This window comes from Bubalus kerabau, chromosome 14 (genome assembly GCF_029407905.1).
Source record: "Bubalus kerabau isolate K-KA32 ecotype Philippines breed swamp buffalo chromosome 14, PCC_UOA_SB_1v2, whole genome shotgun sequence".
In the NCBI taxonomy this organism is placed as follows: Eukaryota; Metazoa; Chordata; class Mammalia; order Artiodactyla; family Bovidae; genus Bubalus; species Bubalus kerabau.
Window position 1 is genome coordinate 51744305 of NC_073637.1, and position 24819 is coordinate 51769123.

Below are 24819 nucleotides of genomic sequence, written 5' to 3' on the forward strand. Positions count from 1 at the left end.
AAAGATATGATACATCAAAGAGGTGATAATTTGAAATTCATTAAAATTAAAAATTTTGCTCTGTGAAAGACAATATCAGGAGACAGAGACAACAAGCCACTGATCAGGACATAATATTTGCAAAAGACACTTTCGATTAAAGACTGATGCTCAAAATATACAAAAAACTCTTAACACTCAACAAAAATAAATTTATATTAAAAAAAACAATATGAAAATGGGCCAAAGATAATAACAGAAACCTCACCAAAGAGGAAACACAAATGGCAAATACACGTATGAAGATATTTCACATTATATGTTATCAGAGAAATGCAAATTAAAACAATGAGATGGCCCTACACATCTATTTGAATGGTCAAAATCTGGAACCCTGACAAAAGCTGGCAAGTATGAAGGGAAGAGGAATTCTCATTCATTGCTGATGGAATGGCAAAATGTTACAACCACTCTGAAAGATAGTTCGGTGGCTTCTTACAAATTCAACATACACTTACCAAATGATTCAACAAACCAAGCTACATGGTATTTACCTAAAGGAGTTGAAAAATGGCCACACAGAAACACACACTTAGATGTTTATAGCAGCTTTATTTATAATTTCTAAAACTCAGAAGCAACCAAGATTACCTTCAGTAGGTGAATGAGGAAGAAGATTCTGGTACAGCTAGACACTTCCACATCTTTGCCATTGTGAATAATGCTGACATAAACAAAGTACTTACTTATATGTAGAGTACATCATGAGAAATGCTGGACTGGGTGAAGCACAAGCTGGAATCAAGATTGCCGGGAGAAATAGCAATAACCTCAGCTATGCAGATGACACCACCCTTACGGCAGAAAGTGAAGAAGAACTAAAGAGCATCTTGATGAAAGTGAAAGATGAGAGTGAAAAAGTTGGCTTAATGCTCAACATTCAGAAAACTAAGATAGTGGCATCCGGTGCCATCACTTCATGGCAATTAGATGGGGAAACAGTGGCAGATTTTATTTTGGGGGGGCTCCAAAATCACTGCAGATGGTGACTGCAGCCATGAAATTAAAAGATGCTTACTCCTTGGAAGGAAAACTATGACCAACCTAGACAGCATATTAAAAAGCAGAGATATTACTTTGCCAAAAAAGGTCAGCCTAGTCAAGGCTATTGGAGAAGGCAATGGCACCCCACTCCAGTACTCTTGCCTGGAAAATCCCATGGATGGAGGAGCCCGGTAGGCTGAAGTCCATGGGGTCACTCAGAGTCGGACAGGACTGAGTGACTTCACTTTCACTTTTCACCTTCATGCACTGGAGAAGGAAATGGCAACCCACTCCAGTATTCTTGCCTGGAGAATCCCAGGGACAGGGGAGCCTGGTGGGCTGTCGTCTATGGGGTCGCACAGAGTCGGACACGACTGAAGTGACTTAGCAGTAGCAGTAGCAGTCAAGGCTATGGTTTTTCCAGTAGTCACGTATGGATGTGAGAGTTGGACTATAAAGAAAGCTGAGCACCGAAGAATTGATGCTTTTGAACTGTGGTGTTGGAGAAGACTCTTGAAAGTCCCTTGGACTGCAAGGAGATCCAACCAGTCCATCCTACAGGAAATCAGTCCTGAACATTCATTGGAAGGACTGATGCTGAAACTGAAACTCCAATACTTTGGCCACCTAATGAGAAGAGCTGACTCACTGGAAAAGACACTGATGCTGGGAAAGATTGAAGGCAGAAGGAGAAGGGGATGACAGAGGATGAGATGGTTGGATGGCATCGCCGACTCAATGGACATGAGTTTGAGTAAACTTCTGGAGTTGGTGATGGACAGGGAGGCCTGGTGTGCTGCAGTCCATGGGGGTCGCAAAGTGCTGGACACGACTGAGTGACTAAACTGAAACAAAGTACTGCAGATGTTATATCTCTTAAGTTCTCAACTTTATTTTCTTGGATATATACCTGTAAGTGGGGTTGCTTGATTATGACATAGTTCTGTTTTCAATTTTTTGAGAAACCTGCCTACTTTTTCCATTCAGCAATTTTTTCCAATTTATTTTTTTTCATCTTTTCTCTCTTTCTCTGCTTATTTCTGGACTTCAGATACATGTATGAAGTGAAGTGAAGTGAAGTCGCTCAGTTGTGTCTGACTCTTTACGAACCCATGGACTGTAGCCTACCAGGCTCCTCAGTCCACAGAATTTTCCAGGCAAGAGTATTGGAGTGGGTTGCCATTTCCTTCTCCGGGAGATCTTCCCAACCCAGGGATTGAACCCTGGTCTCCCACACTGCAAGCAGATGCTTTACCGTCTGAGCCATATTACCTCACTTATTAGTGAAGTGAAAGTTGCTCAGTCGTGTTTAACTCTTTGGGACCTCATGGACTATACAGTCCATGGAATTCTCCAGGCCAGAATACTGGAGTGGGTAGCCTTTGCCTTCTCCAGGGCATCATCCCAACCCAAGGATCGAACCCAACTCTCCCGCATTGCAGGCGGGTTCATTACTAGTTGGGTCACAAGGGAAGCCCTATTACCTCACTACACACTGTTTATAAGTCAGTGAGATCTTTTTTTTTGTTTTCAGTGCTTTTCTGTGTTTTACTTCAGATAGGTTCTACCAATGTATTCACTGGTCTTTTATCCTACAATGCTTAAACTCTTATAATCCCATCTGGTTAATTTAATTTGTAGATATTATATATTTTTTAATCTATAATCTATTAGTTCTTTTAGGTCCCATTTATATTTACATTGCTTTTCATATTATGTTTGTGCTTTTATTTAAGTAGAAGCATAATATTGTAAGACATTTTAAAATATCTCCAACTATTATTCTATTATTTTTGTGTTTCTTTCTATTGACTATTTTTTCTCCTAGGTATTCATTACATCCTCTTGCTTCTTCAATCTGAATGTTTTGAAGTCTATGTTTTTATGTGTCTGTTACTTTTTTATGTGTTTGTTACTTTCTTTGAAAGTGAACTGGAGTTAGTTCTGACAGGCAGTTCAGTAACTTTGGGTCAGTTTTATCTTTTAGAGCCTGTTTTTTAAGTCATATGATTGTATGTGCAGAATAGCCTTTAGTATGAGGGCAGTTTAGCCTTAACAACCAAGGTTTTGCCTTTATGGGATCTCTATTAAACGTCCTGAGTGATTACTGAGGACTGTCCACTCTGGTTGATTGATACTTGACTGTTTGAGAACAGGACTGACTGTTCTCAGTACTGCAATTGCTCTGGAGATCATTTAGCTCCCTGTACTCTGATCACTCTTGCTCAGACTTCTGGAATTTTATTCTACATATATGTTTCTTGGTATTCAGCAAAGGCTTAAGGGGGCTCCCTAGCATTGCTGTTGTTTCAAAATATTTATTTATCTGGCTAGTTTCTGCATCAGGTCTTAGTTGCAGGACACAGGATTTTTGTTTAGTTACACGGGATCTTTGGTTGCAGTGCACAGGCTTTCTACTTGTGGCCCTCAGGTTTAGCTGCTCCACAGCATGTAGGATCTTAGTTCCCTGGCCAGGGATCGAGCCCCTGTCTCTTGCATTGCAGGGCAGATTCCTAACCATTGGACCACCAGGGAAGTCCTCCTAGAGTTGTTCTGCACACTCTCTCCCGATACCCCACCACGCAACTTCCATCTGCCTCAGCCTACTTGATTCATGAAAACTACTATGCCTCATATGGTTTTTCCCTCCCTGCATACACAGAAATTGAATCCAGAAAGATAGGGAAATTGCATAATCAGTCTTACTTGTTTCCAATTACTTAGGGATCACAGTCCTGCCATGTCTCTTATTCAATATTCGAAAACTGTAGTTTTATATGTCTGCCTTGTTTTCAGTTTTTTTCTAACTAGAAGGAAACTATTCTGATACCATGTCATGTCCAGAAGCAAGACTATTATCTATTTATCTATCACATATCTATCTGATATTTATTAATTTCATGCACAATTATTTCACTTACAAGCTCATTGGTATTCATCAAATATTTTTCCCCATTCTGTTATGTAAATTGAAAAAAATAAAGATGTTTATGTAATCCTAGGACTTTTATCTTACCTGAGCTTATTTTTTAAATTCACTACTTAATTTAAAAGTTTGTTTTCAAAAACTTTTTCAGCTCTGTTTTAGTGACTTTTTAGAAATCAGTTTCTCTCTGTTATGGTTCCCCTTTCATTTCCAGATTTAGCATTCTACAATGTACACTTTTGTTAATAAGGTATTTATGGTGTAATTTCTTTGTAAGATTTCTAATAAAACTTTTCTGTAAGAAAGAACTGAAGACATAATTGAGTTTGTGATTCACATGAACAATCACTAGGTTAGTGTGGTCAAGCTTGAAAGACTGTGACATTTAACATTATTTTAATAAGAAATTCTGGTACTACGCAGATTAAATAAAAATTATATCTTCCTATAGTTTGTCTACCAATTCATGAGAGTTAAATTATATTAAGAAAAGATAAAAATAAATTAAGAAGGTTTTTCTTTCCCTTCAGTAAAACATTTGATTGCTTGGTTTGATTGATAAAGTGAGAATAAATTGCTTTCCCTTGTACTCTTCAGAAATTGGTAATCATTGGATGATTAGCTGACAACTTTACATTCAGAATGTGCTGATTAGCTTGTTTTACCTTAATAACCCTATGATAGTGACCACCTTATCTTGCCCTTTAATTTTAAAATTAATGAAGTAATCATTTATCATAGTCTTTTCCACTGTTCTGCCCAATTACTTTAGTGCTGAATGGTTCTTTGCATTTTGGCTGGTTCATTAGTCCCATATCATGCTTTTGCTCAACTTCCATATTCAACTACAAGATAATTAAATGCTGTCTTTCAGCATATTATAACCTTGACACATAAATTCTCTTTTCTCAGTGGTTCAAATTAATGGATAAATGACAGCTTACTGGAAATTGTCATGAGACATCACTATTTATAAATATTAATGCACATTAAATATTAAATAAGAATCAATAATATATAGCCATGACACCATACAACTGAATGATATGGGGTATTAAGTAACTATTAAACTTTTAAATTATCATATATATATAGATAGATAGATTATATATATATATATATATATATGTATAAGATATACATGGCTAGATGACATCACCTATGCAGTGGACATGAACTTGGGCAAACTCCAAAAGATGGTGAGGGACAGGGAAGCCTGGCGTGCTGCAGTGCATGGGGTTGCAAAGAGCTGGACAAGGTGGACACAGCTGGGTGACTGAACAACAACAACATAAGCTATACATATGAGATATATGTATATACCAATATGACACTTGAAGATAAATGCTTTAGAAACTAAAACTTTTTTACTTTACATTTGTTCCCAAAACCCTGTGCTTAAATGCATATGCATATATTGTCTATACATATATACACACACATCTCTCTGATACTATGTAGGACATATGGCAAGGGAAATAATTGATGTTGAATTATTAATGTTATTGATGTTGGAAGAATGGGTCACTATAAGGGTTTCTGAAGAAATGAAATATGAATTATGATTTGAATTATGAATAGATGTTAGGGAGAAAATATTCAAGGAAGGAAAGCAAAAATAGAAGGACATTTGTGCAGATCTGAAGTACCTCTTATACAAGATGTTGAAGAAGCCTGCTAGGGGGATTTTATAAACATAGAATGCCAAAAATAAAGAAAATGTGAAATGTTTATGTATTTAATCATCTATTTAGCAACTGCATAATGGATATTATGCTCTGTATTTTGAAATTAAAATTAAATAGAGCATGACCCATTACTTCAAAGAAATCATAAGCCTAATGAAAGAAAAGGCACAAATAAATACTAAAAGGCAATGAATTCATAATACAGTGAAAGTGTCACATGATACAGGGCATTATTCTCCAAACAATGTATTTGTATCCCTTGGAATATACAAAGATTCTTCAGAGATTTTATTCTGTAGTCATTCCTCCTTACTAATAAAAAATCATGGAAGTGGAAGTGAAGTCACTCAGTTGTGTCCGACTCTTTGCGACCCCATGGACTGTAGCCTACAAGGCTCCTCTGTCCATGGAATTTTCCAGGCAAGAGTACTGGAGTGGGTTGCCATTGCCTTCTCCAGGGGATCTTCCTGACCTAGGGATCGAACCCGGGTCTCCCACATTGCAGGCAGATGCTTTCCCATCTGAGCCACCAGGGAAGATAATAATAAATCATACAAAATTGCAAATATTTAAACATCTTCAATCTAAAACAATGGCAGCTATTCATGGTTCAATCTGATACAGTTGATTACCTGAGATTATACCACCTATGATTGGTATATCATGTGATTCTTCTAACATATTTTATTAAAATCACTTATTTCATCTTTTTCAAAGAAAGATATATCTATTACTCATCTAGAATCTTATCACTGCACTTGCTCCAGGTAGTGAAAGTGAAGTCGCTCAGTTGTGTCCGACTCTTTGCGACCCCATGGACTGTAGCCTACCAGGCTCCTCTATCCATGGGATTTTCCAGGCAATAGTACTGGAGTGGATTGCCATTTCCTTCTCCAGGGGATCTTCCCGACCCAGCGATCGAACCCACGTCTCCCGCATTGTAGACAGACGCTTTACCGTCTGAGCCACCAGGGAAGTAGGAGAAAAAAAATGAGAGAATCAAGTTTAATTCAAACTCATTTTGCACCAAACTTCCTGATAAGGCTTAATTATTTGCCCTGGTATGGGCACCTAAGTGTTAGGAACAAAATAGTTTAGCCCAAGATAAAATATTCTGAATGCATATATGCTTGTTTTTCGCTGATTGACAATTTCATCATTACATACCATTTGTCTCTAGTAAAAATTTTTGTCAGTCCATTTTGCCTGAAATTAACATCACCATCCTAGGTCTTCACATGTGGTGTGCCTTTTTCTTTACAATACTTATTTATTTATTATTCATTCTGGCTGCACTGGGTCTTAGCTGCAGCTTGTGGGATCTTCATTGTGGCATGCAGGCTTCTTAGTTGCTGCATACAAACTCTTAGTTGTGGCATGCATGTGGGATCTAGTTCCCCAACCAGGGATAGAACCCAGGACCCTGAACTGGGAGCTTGCAGTCTTAGTCACCTGATCACCAGGGAAGTCTCATGGTGTGCCTTTTTCTTACTTCTCACTTTAAATCTATTTATGTAGACTTTCCTTTTTTTTTTTTTTTTCCATTCTGCCAAGCTCTGTCTTTTGACTAGTCTGCTTAGTACATTTATTTTTAATGTATTTATTGCTAAAGAAGGGTTTAGGATTTATAGTTTCTATTTTTCTATGTGGCTTATGTCTTTTTGATCCTCTATTCCTCCATTACTGACTTTATTTGTGTTAAGTAAATATTTTACTTCTACAATGCTTTGTCTTATTGTTTTACTATATATTTTAAATGGAGATAACCCCTAAAAATGGAAATTTTCTAGGGAATTTTCAAACAAGACAATAATGACAATTATCTGGAGATGGTGCTTTAGGACAACTCCAGACCCATCTTTTCCACACTCCCAAGGGTTACTAGGCTCCTGATTTTCATCACTTTTGTAGCTGTGACATTGTTGACTGTCAGTTACTATGGAACTGGGTGGAGGGCGGCGGCGTGATATGATCAGGACAAGATGAAATAAAACAAGACTAGCTGTCTCAAATAATCCTTGGATTTTGTCATGTTTTTAGTTAATTTTGAGATTTCAGAAAAAGTTGAATTTGACAGTATATACAAGTGTTCTCATTATTTTTAGGGACATATTTTCAGCAATCCTTAATCCATCACCCCAGAAGTTGCTTCCCTGAATACAATGTAATTCTCTGAATATATATTAAATTCAATTTAATTTGTGCTTGCATTGAAAATGGTATGTATGTGTCTACCAATGTAGCTGAGTATACATTAGATTGACTTCCTTGTTCACATCCATGCTACAAACCATACTGCAAGAGAAAATTCAGTTTTATTCACAAATGAGCTAAGGTTGCCAGAAAGTTGAGTTGTGATTTGCACAGAGCATTGAAATTTGCCGTAAAATGATGAATATCCTTAATATATCTAGAGAATATACCTAGAGAACTAATGTTGCATCTTTTTAACATTTTATGTGAAAAAATGGAATTATCTAAGTCTCACGTTGTGTTTAACATTGATAGTTATAGGACTGCACTTAATCAATAATTTGAATATAAATGTCATACTTTTTTTTTAACCTGAGAAAAAATATGTCTGATTTGGCCTGCTAGCTTTTCAACAAAAATGGTCTTTTTCAAGTATTCACATAATCAGTATTTATAATTGATATCTTTAATTCAAAGTATTGATAGTGAATTTTGGTATACTTTGAAGCAACTGAACACATGAATGGTTTATAATTGGGAAAAAATTCTTCAAAATTAGGTTGAGTTCCAATTCTTTTCTATAAACAATGACTGAAGGAAGATCTAATCAACCTAATTCTTTTCCCTGTCACAATCTTTTAGAGCTCAAAGAATTAAATGACAATGCCACAATACAACTCTTTATTCCTTGTTATTTTTGCAAATACTTTTCCTTAGCCTTGCATCTATAAAATGAAAAATAGTAATACAGTTGATAAATCTTATCTCCTTGAAGGAATAAATAATTCAAGAGTATATGAATTAATTGGAAAAAAACCCATTTTTGATCAATTTAATAAACACTAATAATTAAATATATAACATTTTGACACAAATTTTTCTTGTAATAAAAAAATTAAAGAAATTAAAAATTAATTTTATATTTATTTTCATTGCAAAGAAATATGAAAGGAACAAGTAAAGAACATTAATTATGAAATATTTATTCTGCATGGAATTGGAAACAAAAGATCAAATATTAAAGCAATGTATAAATAAAGGTAACCTTATTAAGATTTATAGGGAAAAAGGTAAATGCAATATTGCTATGATATTTAGATTTCATTGAATATATTTATATATTTTATTGAATATATTTAAAATAAACTTATTTTTAAAATATTGATTTCTCAGCCTAGAAAATAGATTATTTAAATTTATTATTTCAATTTTCAATAAGAATTTCTAGTCATCTAAATATATGTCAAGTGGTATAAAGTTTCTTGAAATTGTTACGCTACTGAACATAAAATACTTGAAGATCAATAATTTAGAATATAAGCAAGTCATAATTTCAATTAAAAATTAATTTTTAAGAGTGGGCAAAATAAACTGTGCAAAGGATATTTTACAATCATTAGCAGTTGAAAATCTACAAATATAGTAAAATATTCAAAAAAAAGTATATGAAAAGAAATATCTCCATCCTATGTAAGATCCAAGTACTGCTATAATACTGTAGTGCTTTCTTCAGCATTCTAATAAAAATGTAGATGTGTGTGTGTATTCCTGCTTCTAATACATTTTTTTAAAATATTCCAAACTTTTTTAGATTTTTCTCAGTATTTGACCTAGGAAATTGGATTTATAATTAACTTTCAAGGATGGAGAGTGGTTTTTCAATTGGACTCAGTGGTAAAAGAGAAGATAGAACCATCATGGGCACAACACTTTGTTCCTTGTACTTTATGGGAAAATATGGCACCATGGAAATTTAAAACTCCTGGGAAACTGAAGCCTAAAACCCTTTTTTATGAAGAATTGGTTCTCAGGAAGATTCAGCTATCTACTTAAGGTCATACAACATGTTGACATCAAAATTGAGATTACAATCCAAGATTCTTGTCCAAAGTTGTGATCTTTGAGAAGCTGTAGCAAAATTCTGTTCCTTTTCTTAGATGCTATATAAACCAATGTGGATTTACCAATAAATCTAAAATGCAGACACTTTCACATTTTAACAAAAAACTAAAAGTAATTGATTGTTTTGTCTCATGACTCTCTTGTGACCCTCCAATTATTCATTTATTCAGGACTGCTCCAGGACTGAGTTAGTCCTAAAGAGTGGAGTACAACACTGGTATTTAATCCCAGACCCTATGTACTTTGAACTGCATAGATCATATCTCCTTCAGGAGAAAGGAAGCCTAGAAGAACTCTTCCACCTGCTTTTCAGAAGATGAGCATTTATATATTGAATAGGGAGGTAGAGGTTAAATAAGCTGTATGTGTTATTGTGATTGTTTAACAAAAAGATTGGTTTATGAATCACAGCTCTCACCCTTGGCAAGTCTGCCTCCAGAATGCATGGGAGGGCAGAGGAACCAGAAACTCCACAAAGCACACAGTTCTTCTAGATAAACAAGTTCATGGGAAATAGGTGCAAACAGGGGATTGGCTCTCTAAAACAAAAGAGGATGAAGATCATGACATCCGGTCCCATCACTTCATGGCAAATAGATGAGGAAACAATGGAAACAGTGAGAGACTTTATTTTGGGGGGCCCCAAAATCACTGCGGATGGTGACTGCAGCCATGAAATTAAGAGACACTTGCTCCTTGGAAGAAAAGCTATGTACAACCTAAACAGCGTGTTAAAAACAGAAACATTACTCTGCCAACAAAGGTCTGTCTAGTCAAAGCTATGGTTTTTAATAGTCATGTATGGATGTAAGAGTTGGACTATAAAGAAAGCTGAATGCCAAAGAATTGATACTTTTGAACTGTGGTGTTGGAGAAGACTCTTGAGAGTCCCTTGGACTGCAAGGAGATCCAACCAGTCAATCCTAAAGGAAATCAGTCCTGAATATTCATTGGAAGGACTGATGCTGAAGCTGAAACTCCAATACTTTGGCCACCAGATGCAAAGATCCTACTCATTGGAAAAGACCCTGATGCTGAAAAAGATTGAAGGCAGGAGGAGAAGGGGACAACAGAGGATGAGATTGTTGGATGGCATCACTGACTCAATGGACATGAGTTTGAGCAAGCTCCAGGAGTTGGTGATGGACAAGGAAGCCTGGGATGCTTCAGTCCATGGGGTTGCAAAGAGTCGGACATGACTGAACTGATATTATCAGAAGGGAAATGAATGACAGGTTATCTGATTTTTCCTTGAAGTGACATCTATGAATAAAGGGGTAACGTATAAATTTGTGTACTACTCTCTTTTGACCATAGCATTCTCCTCTTTTTCAACCACCATTATCACTACTACATTTCTTTTATAGAGGAAGGGAATTTCCCAGGATATCTTTGAAACCCACATTACACACTGGTATATTTGGGGTTCTCTCTCCTGCATCATCTACTTTCTCATCTAAATTCTAGGTCAAGATAGAATTGTTAAAGATCTTATTTTAACCTTGAATGAGAAGGAATCAACGATGAAGTTGCTGCACATTTTGAGGGCACTATACACTTACAGTGTACATTTCTCTTAGGTTTTTCTAAAAGGAAGAAATTATAGTAAAATTGACAAATGCAATTTTTCAGTTAAATTTCAAATCCATCATTTTTTTCAAAATAAAAAAATTACATCCTTAAGTTTTAAAAGCAAGCATGTTGCAACTCAAATTTTGACTGGACAAAATATGAAACAAAAGCTACTTATGAACACTATCATAAAATTGCTTTTTCAAAGCAATACAGCAAAGACAATGTTTATAAGTATTTAACCTTGGCCATGTAAAAACAAAATTAATAGAGAAACCTCAGTAAGATAGAGGGATCAGAGGTAGGAGATCCTATGCCCTGCATTGTCAGCAGAGCCCAACAGGAAAAAGAAAGACTCCTCTTCTTTCCAGGCAAGGACTCACTCAATAAAAGGCCGTGGACTTTTTGTTTACTACAGCTTCCTTTTGCTCTCCTACCCTTGTGTGGGGACTTGCACAAGGCTTACCAGTATGCAGACCCTGAATTGCAATTTTCTGCTAATGTTGAATACTCTCATTTTTGCTGGAAAAATGTCTGGCAGTCTATTTACTTTAGGTCAACATTTTGGTAGCTCAGACAGGAGCCAGAGAAGATGCCTAATGGCTCTGGGCTGGTGAGTAAACATGTGTGGTACTCACACCTGAGCCCCTTGTTACTCACTGCTTTTCTTGCCAGTTCTGAAGTTTAAAGGTGTCTTTCTCCTGGATCTGAGTTCATATCCTCATTGCATTTTAAGCTTCCCAGATTTTATTCAGGACCTATATTAAGATATTTGTCTTTTAGAATGCAAGAACTCTTTTGGCACTATGGTCTGATTTTGAGATCACACTGTTTCAACCAAAGCTGGCTGAGAAGTCATTGACCCATCCCTTCAAGAACAGGGGCTCCTTCACTGAAACTGTGCACATTTAGCCACTGACCCATTTCTTTGGAATAGGGACTATTTTCTGAAAACTAGCTAGAAAAACCTTTGGCCTGGTTCCTATACGACCAAGCTGTTTTCTTAGAACTGCCTGGTATTAGCTAGCATGCTGTTTGAATTGGGTCATTTGAGGTGTGAATTGTTTAAAAATTCTTCTTTTATCATTGAGAAAAATCCAAGAGTGAAATCTCAGTTATCTAAATATTCTGAGAGCATTCCTCTGCCTTCTCCTAAAACATACATACTAGGATTCCAGTTAATTTTAAGTTTAAAAACTGAGGTTCTTCCTTATGTGTTTTTCTTACTAAATGAACTGATCAAAGGCAATTAAGAATATCAATGGCAATTATTGGGAAACTTTTGAAATTCTCAGACTTAATTTTCTTAAAATCAAATCGGACGATAATAGCTCAAACATTTCCAGAACTGAGTGGAATGCTTATTTTGATTGACATTTTGAGGCTTCCCAATGTTATCAGGAGTCTAAGATTGCTTCTTTGCAAAATAGGATTTCAAGGTTCAGTTCAGTTCAATTCAGTTGCTCAGTCGTGTCCGACTCTTTGCGACCCCATGAGTCACACACGCCAGGCCTCCCTGTCCATCACCAGCTCCCGGAGTTCACTCAAACTCATGTCCATCAAGTCGGTGATGCCATCCAGCCATCTCATCCTCTGTCGTCCCTTTCTCTTCCTGTCCCCAATCCCTCCCAGCATCAGGGTCTTTTTGAATGAGTCAACTCTTCGCATGAGGTGGCCAAAGTATTGGAGTTTCAGTTTCAGCATCAGTCCTTCCAATGAACACCCAGGGCTGATCACCTTTAGGATGGACTGTTTGGATTTCCTTGCAATCCAGGGGACTCTCAAGAGTCTTCTCCAACACCACAGTTCAAAAGCATCAGGCACTGAATGATTAAATAAAGATAAACTGACTCCTGAAGCCTCAGGCTCTTGCTTGGCTTCTTCATTTCAAGCTGTTTCCAGTGCCATTTTGTCTCTCCCCTTCAGTTCTTAGTGGCCAGACTCTGCCTCTGGCACCATTTCCCTCTTTTCCTCTTACACTACCCGCCTTCTTTATAACTTCGGTTCCCTCAATTCTTTCACTGACCTTCCCCTGTTTTCAGAAATTCTTTTTTTTTTTCCTTTTCTCCAAACTTATCAGAACCTATTCCTTTAAAATTAAGACTTCTGAGTATCTAAAGCCTAAACTCTTAATTTCCTATATTCCTTAAAGCTGAACTTGGTGCCATATTCAAAGATTTTCCCAAATTAATCAAAGATCCTAACAGATTTGCTGAAGAATTTAATATAGTCATCCAAATGTGTCATCCTGGTTTCTTTGACTCACATCAGCTAGTTCTTATACTTGTTGGTGAAGGCTAGACCCAACGTTGGATGAAAACCACTGACTGGGAAAATTCTGGAAGGTCTCTAGAACTACAGCCTTGGAGATCAGCCTAACAATTCATCATATGATCAGACTTGAGTAATTGCTGGGTGATATTTCAAGCAATTCCTCGGGATTCTTCAAAGGTTGCTAATTGGACAAAACGCAGTCTTGCACTCAAAAATCTGATGAGTCTTTTCACAACTACTGTAATTGACTTCAAATTATTTCTAAAGAAAATTCAGATCTTCCTTTAGATGTTGATTTCTACTAGGATAGGTTTTAACTCTCTATTTTTAAATGGGTTGAACTTAGACCTTTCCTTTCTAGTAAAAAGGATTTGGATGAAATGGGAAATTATGTCTATTCCAGTTTTAGTTAATCTGGCAAATCACATCTCTCCTACTCTAGTTGAGTCACCTAAAGGGATGATCACCAGAATTCTTAATCTTCAACTCTAGCAAATAAAGTCATCTAAATGAAAGCAAAACCCTCTTAGCTTCTGCTGATATTTCAAAAAAGAGACAGGACATTGGAAGAGATTGCTACAAATTTAAGTGCTTCAAGCACCTAATGAAGTGCAAAATAAAATTCATATTTTATAGTAAGACAAGAAAATTTTAAACATAAGAATTCTTCTCTGACCATTGACTTCCTCTCTAGCCCCATTGGGCATTGTATATCTGCATTATGCATTGACCAACTCCTCCTGTCGGCAGGAATACTGGCTCAATCCTAAAGATCAATATACTCCTAGCATTAGCATGACAACTTCTTAAAAGATAACATTCCTTCTTGATCTTGGCCCACTATGATGGTGCTTAGGTCTAGATAACATGAAATGTCAATGATACGTCATTTGAAGTACAGCTTTGTTTCGAAAAACTTAACATAAACTGTGTCTTGACTTCTGACAGGTGGAACAGCTTTCAAAGCTTTCTGAGATGTTCTTCCTGGATTATAATCCTCAGATTTGGCTCAAACATAATTTTCTAATTCTATCTTAGACTGACTGATTAATTTCTTATCAACACAGGCTTTCCAACATCCTTCCAGTTCTCAGTGAGGGAGCTCTGAAGGACTACATAGGATCTTCCCAATTCCTCCTCTAAGCTTGGAGAAGCATATCTCCAGATTGGGGATGAATTTCTCCCCATACTACTTGACATTAAAGTGATACTCTTGGTACTTAATTCCACTATTATAAAACAGCACCCACCTTGAAGTAATCAGACAGTTCAAATAGTAAGGCTCTCTGATGAATCTTAAAGAGATTTCTATCTTTGAACTCATTCCCTTTTATTTAGGTCCTTTGAGAGGTGCACATACTTTTCTCCATAGTTCCTCTATCCCATCCATTTACTCGGCCTAGACATCTTAGAGAAGTATCATGCTGCATGTAAATCTTTTTTTCCTTCAAAGTAAAGAGGTATTTATAGAATTTGACAGTAGTCATCAAAGTTACCAACTAGGTAAATTGAATGACCCTTTGACCTCTTTGTCATGTCTGATGGTACTAGACCTGACTGAAAACATTGATCCCTTGTCCCTATTGAATCAGCTACCATCCTCCTTACGGAAAAAATATACAGCTAATATTGGCAAAATTCACAGTGAACTTTCTGTCGAGATTCACATAAATTTTTTAAAGCATCTCCATAGAATTAATCAATATCCTATAAGTAACAAAACCCTTCGATGTATAAGGCTCATAGACTACAATTCTCAAGGCTTTATTATCTCTTGTATTGATATCAGCTCTTGTAGCACTCCTGTCTACCAAGGAGACAACCTAAGGGCCTGGTTGGAGGTTTGTTCAGAGTCTCTGAGCAATAAACAACCTTACTATTCCTCACAACCTACATTCCTAGTCCTCTTATGTTTCAAACATCCATTCCCACTGGAAGTAAATTCTTCACTGTAATTGATTTATGCACTGCAGTCTTTAGTATTCCAATTGATGGAGCTAGCCAATACCTTTTTGCCTTTACTTGGGAAGAAAAACAATTCACCTAGACAGTAATGCCTCCTAGTTTACTGAGAGTCCTTGTTATTTCTCATAAATCCTGAAGGCTGATCTGGGTGATATAAATTTCACCCAGCGATACATCCACACTCCTGCTTTGTGGCAATATGTGGATGATTTGCTTCATTGATTTCCTTCTCAAGCCTCTTCACAGAAAGTCAGCATCTATTTCCTAATACTTTTAGCCTTAAAGGGGTATAAAATGGCCAAAGAAAAAATTGCAGTTTGCCCAAACCTAGGTTTGATGTTTAGAGTGTCTAATATCGCAACAAGGTCTATGTCTTAATCCATCTGGGCTTCAAGGTATTCTGTTTCTCCAAAGCCAAAACTAAATATCAAACGTGAGGTTTTCTTGAGCTAGTTGCCAAAATTGGATTCTAAATTTCTCTTACAGCCAAATCTCTGAATGTTTTGCTAAACAGTGACAACCGAACCCAAATTTGTCAGAAAAGCCAGACAACATAGCTTTTAAGGTCTTAGAGTTTGATGAACTCACCTGCTTTGGGGTATCCTGAATATCAGCTTACCTTTTTCCATTTTGAACAAGAATCACCATGAGAAGTATCAGGCTCAGGACCAGGCCACTGAAATAAAGTGAATATCACAATAAAGTAAGTCACACAAATGTTTTGATTTCCCAGTACATATAAAAGTTATGTACACATATACTATAGTCCATAAAGTGTGAGACAGCATTAGGTCTAAAAAAGACAACATATATACCTGAATTTAAAAATATGTTATTGCTAAAACTACTCAATTACAATAGTAATGTGAAAGATCACTGATTATAGATCACCATAACAAATTTAATGATAATAATAAATTCTAAAATATTGAGAGAATTACCAAAATGTTACACAGGGACAAATAGTGAGCAAATGCTATTGGAAAAATAGTACCAATAGATTTGCTTGATACAAGGTTGCTGAAAACCTTCAATTTGTAAAAGAAAAACAAAAACATAGTACCTGTGAAGTGTAATAGAGTGAAGTGGAATATAATAGGGTGTGCTTTTATATGAAAATGGAGGGAATACCTTCAGCATTCTCACCCAAAAACATGAGGACCACTATTGACTCATATAGTATTATAGCTAGCAACTGGACCCCATGATGTGTGTATATCCCTCTTGCCTTAGAGCCATAATGGTCACTGCCATTTTGGTTAAGACCACTGAGAAAATCATTGTGGGATCACTTTTAACCATTGTTGTACCTCATGCAGTAGGAGCCCTCCCAAATTCTTATCCCATGCAATGTTTCTTGGTCATTACCTCACCTCCTAGGAAGTCCTTTTGTAAACTACTTATCACACAACTGTTTCACTTTGTAATAACCTTAACACTGCTACTTTTTCCCCCTCTATCACTGATGAAGTTCCTCATGACTGCTTAATGCTGATGGATCACCTCCTGACTCCTCATGATGATCTGCAGATTATTTGAGTAATGCTGACTTCTCTTGGTTCACTGACAGTTCTTATTTAAAAGTTGGTATTACAAATATTTTACTGAATATGCTACTGCAACTCCTTTTGATGTTGTTTAGGATACTTCAGTTGGAGAAGGCAATGGCAACCCACTCCAGTACTCTTGCCTGGAAAATCCCATGGACGGAGGAGCCCGGTAGGCTGCAGTCCATGGGGTCGCTAAGAGTCAGGCTCGACTGAGCGACTTCACTTTCACTTTTCACTTTTATGCATTGGAGAAGGAAATGGCAACCCATTCCAGTATTCTTTCCTGGAGAATCCCAGGGACAGAGGAGCCTGGTGGGCTGCCGTCTGTGGGGTCGCATAGAGTCGGACACGACTGAAGTGACTTAGCAGCAGCAGCAGCAGCAGCAGCAGCAGGATACTTCAGCCTAATAGGCTGAATTTTATACTCTTCCACAAGCTTGTACTTTACCAAAGATAAAACTGCCAATATGTACACTGATAATAGACATGCTTTTGGAGTAGCTCACGATTTTGGAATATCATAGACTCAAATGGCTTCCTTATTGCCGGTGGAATTAAAATTTAAAATAGTCCCTATGATCAGAAATTTTCACATACAATAGTTTCACTTGCTACTTCAGCTATCCTTAAAATTCTGGGGCAGTAAAACTTGACCCTCTGGAAGCTAAGGGAAACTACTTTGCCCATATCTCCACAAGGAATGAGGTTGCTAAAGAGACCAACAGTCGCCACATTTCCGTCAATGGTCTAAAGCGATGTTTCCCAAAATGACAATTTTGAAAAACTGACTAGAGAAACCAAACAATTGCCCTCAGAACAGGAAAAACATGATTGGAAATTCAGCAAGTCTTGGTTTGATAAAAAGATAAAGGTATGGTTTGCACCAAATAACAACCCAGTCCTACCAGAGACTCTAAAATTCCTTCTTCTCACCACTGGACATTGGTCAACTGACAAAATGACAGCCTTCATGAATCAATACTGGTGGAGAATCCTTAACAAGGCCACAGAAATTGCCTACCTACTCATCCCTCTTGTTTGAAATACAGCCCAGAAAAACTTGTTTGTACCACTCCCAGGCATTTTTAACTGCCTAATGAACAATTCAAGGTCTGTCAAATGGATTTTGTACAATTTCCTATGTGTCACGGATATAAATATATTTAATCATGGTCTGTGTGTTTTCATACTGGTCTGAAACCTACCCTTGCAGACAGGTTACTGCTTCCTGCTTCTTCTGTGGCTCGAGTATTTTTTTTGGAAAAGAATATTTCTACATGGGAAACTCCTCTCAACTTTCATAGTGATTGCGGAAGCCATTTTCCTGGCCTACTTAGACAAGTCTGTGTTGTTTTACTGGTTTTACAACATTTTCACTGCACTGCTGCAGCTGCTGCTGCTGCTAAGTCGCTTCCGTCGTGTCCGACTCTGCGACCCCATAGACGGCAGCCCACCAGGCTCACTAACAACCCTCAATCCTCTGGTTTAGCTGAATGCACGAATGACATTAAGATGCTAATGGAAGAATTTGTAGAGGTACTCCAAATACCTTGATCAGAAGCATTGCCATTTTTCCTTCTAAATCTCAGATCCACCATTTTTTGGAACTTATAAAATCTCACCCTTTGAGGTAGTCACAGGATATCCAAAGGACTTGAATCCTACTTTATTTTTTTTTGACCTATGACTGATAGATATTTCCATCTCAATACAGCAAAGGTCTAACTTCTTCTATGAAAGACAATTATGTTTTGGCAGAGCAATCTTCTCACAGTGCACTCTTGGGAGACAAAGACCTCATGTATCAGACCTTGCTGGAGATTTTGTCTATTGGAGTGGACACTTGCAGGAGAACTCTCTTCAATGTCACTGGAGAAGCCCCTATCAGATAATGCTAACAAATCGCTGCTAAACTTCAAGCAATAAACACTTGGATTCAAATGACGCATCTAAAGAAAGTGCCAGACCCTGACTGAACATAAATATCATCAGTGACCTAAAAGTTTAAAAAAAAAAAAAAAAATCCCAGAACTGAAGCACGTGACATCTGATGGGACAACTTTCCCAAGGTTTCCAAACCAGGTGTATTGGAAGTTTGTCATCAAAACTTTGAGGATGACATAACTTTTCAAATGATAGCCAATATCTCTGATCTTGGTAACACAAGGACTTTATCTCCTGAGAGTTCAGCCTCCTATCCTTCCATGTTACTTGAATGTGACCTCCATTGGTTTTCAGCCTGGATACTTTCCCTTTAACATGAGACACTACACCCAAAAAATGTTCTTCCTGGCTTTGAGGGGCAAAAATCCACTAACACTAGAAAAATATGACCTGATTACTGATCCTTTCAGAGAAAGTGCTTGATCATAAGGGGGTAATATAAAAAAACAATTAATAAAGAAAAATTTCAATTAAATAGAGTTAGGTGACCAGAAGGGAACTCTCACACCCTGGGATATTAGCAGAGTCCAAAAGGAAAAAGAGAGACAGTAAGTCCCCTACATATGAATCTTCAAGTTGGGAATTTTTAAAGATATAAACATGCATTCCATGAACATCAGGAATGCATGAAACTGCAACTTGCCCTTCATCTCCTATTTCCGATGGTCCTTCAGCCCTATCATCTCCCACCTCCTTTCCCTCCTCCAGTCAGTAACTCTTCTTGCCTGTTCACGCGATCCCAGCCCCTGCATGGCAGCTGTTGTACTGTACTACTGTGCTCTTCCAGGTATTGTACTATAAGATTAAAAATATTTTCTTTATTTTTTGTATCAGTTTAATTTTTATGTATTATTTGAAAAGTATTATCAACCTATTACAGTACAGTACTATATAACCGATTGTGTCAGCTTGGTACCTAGGCTGACTGTTAGACTTAACGAACAAACTGATATACAAATATGCTCTCAGGATGGAACTTGATCATATGGAAGGGACTTACTGGACTTCTTTACTCCAAGGACTCAGTCAATGAAAAGCCATGGACTTTTGGTTGACTGTAGCCCTCCCAACTTCCTTTTCTACTCTTTTAAAAGCATCCTTCTTCCCTTGTCAGTGGGGAATAGCACACTGCTCACCATAATTGCAAACCTCAAATTTCAGTTCTCTGCTGATCCTACATAAACCCATCTTCACTGGAGAAATATCTGGCAGTCTATTTGTTTTAGATAAAGAATCACCTGATAGGAAAACATTTTATTGAAAGCATTTTATCCTTATGAATTTCCTGATTATCAATCAGATGCATTTATGTAAAATTGTTTTCTTATGCTTTCTTTAAAATTTTGTCAAAGTTGGACAATAAATTCAGTAACAAATGACATAACTAACAACAGGAAAGTGCTTCAAAAGTAAAACCAGCCCCTGGAAAAGCAGTCCTTTTCAGACAGCATAAAGATTCTTTCTCTGACTTGTGTTTCTGGCTTTTGCTTTGAAATGACTTGATGTTGTGTGCTTAATTCCTCCAGCCATCTGCTTTCCCACTACTGATTCTGACATATCTCTATATCAGAAATAAAGGATTGGTTAAAAATCTTCCCTCCAATGAACCAAATGAGAAATGAATATTTTGAGTAACTGTTTCACATAGGATATGTTTTTGCATGAAGAAAACACCATCTAGAGTTGAATGTAAGACATGTTGTGGGATTGAAAGTGCCAGACTCCATTTTCCAAGGTAACCATTCTTCAAAAGAAAGCTAACGGAAATGATAAGACGAAAGACTAGACAAAATTATGTTTACTGTTGTAACCAGCTACTAGTAAATAGCTGAATTAAAAGAGCATGTGTGAAGATGCTTTTAAAGTAGATTTTCTATTTGGTTATGGAAAGTTGGTCATGTGGATAAGCTTTGAAATCTGACTGATTAAAATTTGTGTTCTGACTCAACCATCTACTTACTAGCTTTATGGCTTACCAAATGAATAACATTTTACTGAAGGTACTTTGAAATTTTTCAAATAAAAAACTGGGGGAGGGAGTTACTAACATTAAAATTTTGTTCAAAAAACTTTGTATCTTAGCTCTGTCTTGCTTTATTTTTAGATATTCCTGCAAGAACATGATGTAAGAGGAGAGGAAGACATAAAGAGGAATTGTTTTTCCTGAAATGAGATGTAAGAAATTAATAGCAGGTGCCCTGGAATATGAACAAACGGCCCCTGGAGGCCCAGTATGAAGCAGCTTTTTTACTAAAAGGCTAACTTGCCCATTATTGATTTCCTCCAAGGGAGTTAACACATTTTCACTCCATAGGTATTCCCTTGTTCGTGTTGCTGTTATTTTCTTATCTACTTTTAATTTATTTTCCTATGATAAAATTTAGAGGATCAAGCATCCCTTTGCTCAGTAGAAACTCCCATAGTGAAGCAAAAAGCTTTCTGAAGCTCTAAATATCACATGCTCTCCCACCATGATGTTGTTTATTACTAGATAAAAGTTTGTAGATTATCATCCTAGCACAATGCAAAGGACCACTATTTATCTTTATCCCATCCCATTTAGGCTTCCCTGGTGACTCAGACAGTAAAGAGTCTGCCTTCAATGCACGAGATACATGCTTGACCCCTGGGTTGGGAAGATCCTCTGGAAGAGAAAATGGCAATCCACTCCAGTATTCCTGCCTGGACAATGCCATGAATAGAGGAGCCTGGTGGGTTACAGTCCATGGGGTTGCAAAGAGTCAGACATGACTGAGTGACTTTCATGCTTTACATCCCATTTTTATTCTATGACCATACAAAGTGTATCCTTTTAAAAAGAAATACTGAAGAATATATTAACATCTGCCAGGATTTTTGCAAGTAGTCAGCTTCATAACTCTATTTGTATCTTAAAAGCATATTTACCAGATGTTATTTATAAACATGGCCATCATTAAACTTCATTAGAAATGATTCCGTAGGATAAATAACATGTTGAAATACATTATTACCATTCCTGTGGAAGGCTTGGGGTCCATTTGAGGTTTCTCAATGGAGAAATTTAGTTATATTTCCTCCAATGCTTTAACTACTGCTGCTAGTGTTGTTGCCAGCATCCTGGAGGAAAAATAAATATAGCATTTCAATTATCATTAATGTTTTAATATTGGTAAAGGTCATGATGCATTTTTATATGCTATTAATTGAAATGTTGCTAATGTCTTGGCTTAGGGATTCTCTCTAGAGATAAATAGGAGCAAAATATAATTCAAGAGTTTTTATAATTTAACATTTTACTGTAAACACAACTGCCAATCCCAATAGATGCAATATTAGAATTCTGACACGAGCTCATATTTTATCAATCTTATTTGTCTAATCAGCCCAAATAGTTATCCAATTCATTGCTTTTAGGAAAGCAGGTGCTTTCATAAACATTTTTTTTAAAAGAGTTTGGTTTATTGATTTTATTTCATTGATTACAACTTTTTATTTTATTAATAACCATTTCTTCCCTGGTGGCTCAGAGGGTAAAGCCTCTGCCTGCAATGCGGGAGAACTGGGTTCAGTCCCTGGGTCGGGAAAATCTCCTGGAGAAGGAAATGGCAGCCCACTCCAGTATTCTTGCCCGGAGAATCCCACGGACGGAGGAGCCTGGTGGGCTACAGTCCACGGGTTGCAAAGAGCCGGACACGACTGAGCGACTTCACTTTCAGTTTTTCCTCATTTTCAGTATTAACTCAATATGAACAAAATATTTGAGTATAACATTTTCAAGAATTAAAGACAGCTAAACTGAGGCAACTTACTCAGGTATTCTTGCCTGGAAAATTCCATGGACAGAGAATCCCCATGGGACAGCTAGTCGCAGGGACTGAAGCAACACAGTACGCACACACGCTCAGTCGCTCAGTTGCATAGGATTCTTTGCTACCTCATTAACTCTAGGCCGCCAGGCTCCTCTGTCCACGGGATTCTCCGGTCAAGAATACTGGAGTGGGTTGCCATGCCCTCCTCCAGGGGATCTTCCTCACCCAGGGGTGGAACCCACATCTCTTATGTCTCCTGCACTGCAGGTGGATTTATCTCTGAGCCACCCGGGAAGCCGGAGAGACTGAGTTGAGGTATTTTTTTAACACATTATTTTGATAAAACATGACAGTGACTCATAAAGTGACTCATTCTGAATTATATGTCCACATGGTAGTAGAGACTTCAGAATGGAGAGTTAAAGAGAGAGAATTCATAATATTGTCACTGTCTTTAGATGGCTGGTTTTATAATTCACCTCCATGTTTGATATTTTTACCGGTATTTTAAAATATGTTAAATATGATTCTGTTATTCTATGAAAAGGTGGTTTGAGACCAGTTCTTTCCTGTGAACTTTTTTCTAGTCTATAGCAATAGTAATACAAAAATCAAAATTAAATATGTTATTATAGAAATTAAAAGACCCTGATGCTGGGAAAGGTCGAAGGCTACAGAAGAAGGGGATGACAGAGGATGAGATGGTAGATAGCCTCATCGACTCAATAGATATGAATTTGGGCAAACTCCGGGAGATAGTGTTGGACAGAAAAGTCTGGCATGCTGCAGTGCACGGGGTCACAGAGACCTGGACTTGACTTAGTGATTTAACAACGAGCAACACAGAAATTTCACAGAATAATTTTTGTCTGTTGACTGTAAAATTATGGACTTGTATTTTTACTCTTTTTATTATCATTTCTCTTGAGATTAATTTTGTTGTATTTTACAAAGATATTGTTCCATGATAGATTAATGATGATGGAAATAAACTTGGTCTTTTACCACCAATGGTTGAAGAAATACTGTCTAGAAGATACTTGAAATGTGAGCCAACATAGACTTAATTTCCATTTCCTTCTATCTGCTGGAAAAATGTCTTAATATGCCAATTTCCTCAGAAGGGTAACAGTCACATCTTCTCTGCCTTTAAGTAGATTACAACCAAAAGGAGATCAAGAAGCCTAGGGATCAGCAAGTCCCTCGGTCACGCTCAGGCAGCAATGCAAAGTGAATTTCCTTAATGGTGATACTTGCTTAAAGAGATCCCTGCCCAGACTGTCGAGTTTATTTTCAAAGTGAAATGCAGAAATAACACATGGAGTGTCAACCCAAGGCAGTTGCAGAACAAAGACAGACCTCTCAAATTTAAGGTTTTCCTCATTTTTGTTTTCTTGGGTGCTGATGCTAATACAATATCCCTTGTATTTCTCTGGACTTTCTTTAGTACACAAACATTCATTCAAATAACTGACCTGGCAAAAAAATAAGGAAAGTACTCTACCAGTTGGCTTTGGTGGAGCAGTCATTCTACCATTTACTGAAGAAAACTTGAAGGAGTCAAATATGACTCAGAATTCCAGGTTTGGGACTGAGCTAACCTAGCCGCCTTAAACTGCAAAATATTATTGGTCAGCAGATAAATAAAGGAAAGTCAAGAGTAAGGTGACAGGTATGTGAGAGACTGTATCTGGAAAACACAGAATGAAATTATTAAATATCTCCTTATTTAGTTTCAATCTCATTTCCCCTTCAATCTATTCACCAAAACAGTACTGCTAGAGTTTCACTTCTAAGAATCTAATCCGCTCACAAGATTCTTTCTTCTTTTAAGGACTATAGCTTTTCAAATTAAGCTTAAGTCTTTGATATGAGATATAAGTGCCTTAACTGGGTTCCTGTCAATCTCCCCCACCATCTCTTTCACTCCCCTCCATACAACCTGTCATCACCTCTCCTTCCCCTTCTCACTATATACACATCTTCGCTTT